This window comes from Amphimedon queenslandica, unplaced genomic scaffold (assembly GCF_000090795.2).
Source record: "Amphimedon queenslandica unplaced genomic scaffold, v1.1 AMPQUscaffold_8415_Cont19641, whole genome shotgun sequence".
NCBI classification, from domain to species: domain Eukaryota; kingdom Metazoa; phylum Porifera; class Demospongiae; order Haplosclerida; family Niphatidae; genus Amphimedon; species Amphimedon queenslandica.
In genome coordinates, this window is record NW_003551308.1 from 1 (window position 1) to 2,541 (window position 2,541).

The 2,541-nt window shown below is 35.4% G+C and overlaps 1 long non-coding RNA gene across 1 annotated transcript; it reads left to right on the forward strand.

The window, feature by feature from the left end:
• The first annotated feature begins 1,225 nt into the window (after nt 1–1,225).
• On the forward strand, nt 1,226–1,855 carry LOC109591339 (uncharacterized). Its single transcript, XR_002189770.1, has 3 exons — nt 1,226–1,399; nt 1,459–1,589; nt 1,647–1,855. It is a non-coding gene; the product is annotated as an uncharacterized LOC109591339 (long non-coding RNA).
• The last annotated feature ends 686 nt before the right edge of the window (nt 1,856–2,541 follow it).

The window sequence follows — 2,541 nt, forward strand, 5'->3', positions numbered from 1 at the left end:
TAACTACCAAATGTTTCCCACTCTACTAAATCGCTTAGACCAGCCAGAAGATCCGGTAATGTGAGTGACTTTTCCCCTTCTTTTCTTAATGTAGACAGTGACATTGTAATTTTTGGGTGTGGTAAACAATCTATACTACATAGATCTAATAGAGTAAATATCTATGGAATTTCATCTCAACCAACCACACCCACTAACACTAGTAATTAGTTATTATTTTATTGATTTATGTATTTATTGTATTTGAGCTTCTTCCAGACTGTCAGGTTACATAAGATGCCAAGTATGTGTACATGTACATGTAATTATCATTAATATAATTGCTATCACATGATTATTATTATTAATTTCACAGTTCACATGCATGTATAAACTATGATGTACACAAACATGTTATTGTGTAATGTATATTCACAGTTCAAACCAGTGGCGTAGCTGAAGTAGGGCTTGAGGGGCCTGGGCCCTACCATCAAAGTGGCCTTATTATACTCTTTGCAATGATAACCCAAAAGATTATATTCATTGTTCCTACAATAACAAAAGGAGATGGCTGATAACCACAGCTCTTTCTATAGCTATATACAATGATACTTTCACTCTGATTTCACTCAGCTTGCAGGAAAATGCCTCAATTTTGTTACGTAAAAGAGGTGTGGCCAATATATCTAACGGCGTGCATTGTGCGCCATTTTTTCTCCTTGCCCCGCCGTCACCCAAGGTCCAGCTATAGGCTCATGCAGATTATGCTCACTAATGCTTAAATTATTTGATGCAGCATTGCTCATAAAATGTCATGATTATTCTTCAAAAATAGTACATTATGCTCTCAATTATGCTTAAAAACCAACCAAAAATATACATTATCATAGCAAAAATTAATTAATTGATGTATTAATGCATGGTCTGAAGGTGCAGTAGAAGTAAAAACTCAAGAAAATTTTCTTGATCTCCAAGGGTAATTTTAAAATTCAAAAAGACTACAGCTAAAAAACAATTCAGACATCTCAATGAGATATTTTGCCTTTTATGCTAGTAATTTCCGGATATTTTCCAATTATGCTAGCATAATTCTTGTATTCTTCTACCTAGTTATTATGCTCATTTTTATGCCAGCATAATCTGCGCCTCCCTATCCAGCTACACCCCTGGTTCAAACATAATTTAATTCACATTTTTATTTACATGTATACTAGATTGTTAACCTTTTTTGTTAATTTACCTCTCCCCCCCCTCTCTCTCTCTCTCTCTAGCTCCTCTACCACCAGTACCAATGAATCGTACTTCTTCTCCTTCTTCCCTACTGCCTTCTTCTCATCATCACATTTCACCAACTTCTTCATCAACTGCCTTCTCTGTAGCAACAATGAGGAACACTGACTTAACTAATAAACCAAAGAAAGTATGGACACACCTAAACATACTCCTCATATATTATCTTTTTTCTCTCTCTTCCTCTAGGAGAGGTTTTCAGATGATACCAGCATTCCAAGTAGCAGCAAGAGCAGTAGTGTGTCAGTCACCAAGGAAAGCTCCAAGGTCTAATATTGCTGAGTCGGCTAATAATAAATACTCATTTGCTGGGAACTATGGTACACATTATTATTAATTAACTAATTGATTTTTTTATTATTGCTTTTTGTTTTTAGGTTTTGGTGTTCGTGTTGGTAAGCCCAAGGGCCCACGCCCTCCTCCCCAGCAGTGGACTGCAGTGAATGGTATTATACACTAGTGATGGCTACCTACAGGTCCTTTATATGACATTGGATTATTTTACTTCATTCTCTTTATATCTCCTCCTCCTCTTCCTTTTTATTTGTATCGTGTGACTTGTTAGAAAATCAGTTTTTTAGTAAAATAATAATTTATTGGCTAGTATGAACATAAAAATTATAATAGTAGCTGTAATGGAAATACACTGAAAAGAAAATTACAAAAATAGTGAATAGTGTAAATGGAGGGGTATTAGTTTATAGAAAAAAATTTTGTTGTTTTGCTATTCTGGATTGCATTGCTTCCATTTGGTGTTCAAGTCGCTTTATTGTGTTATCATATTGTTGTTTTATTGATCCAATACTTGATGATATGAAGGAGAGGAAGTTTTGATGGCGAGAGTAACTATTATCAGTTGATTGTTGATTGTCTTCATTGATGAGTGGAGATGGTTTGGTTGTTTCACCTAATGATTCTGTGTCTACTTCAACTGGTGTAGTAAGAGCAGTTCTTAATACTTCTTCATCTACACTGGGTTCATCTTTCCTTTCCTCTTCCCTGCTGTCTGTTACCTCATCTTTCTGTTTGGTTGCCTCTTGAAGTAGATCTTTAATTTTAATTCTTTTGGATTGTGCTGCTATGCTTTCAATTGTTTTGCCAAATTTATCTTTCTTGATTTTGGCTCCATGTTTTAGTAAAAGTCTGATCACATCCAGTCGACCTCCTGCAGCAGCATGAAATATTGGTGACCAACCATCAGTATCCTCAACCTCAACATTAGCTCCTTCTGATAGTAACATCTCAACTACTTTGATACGACCTGTTACACTT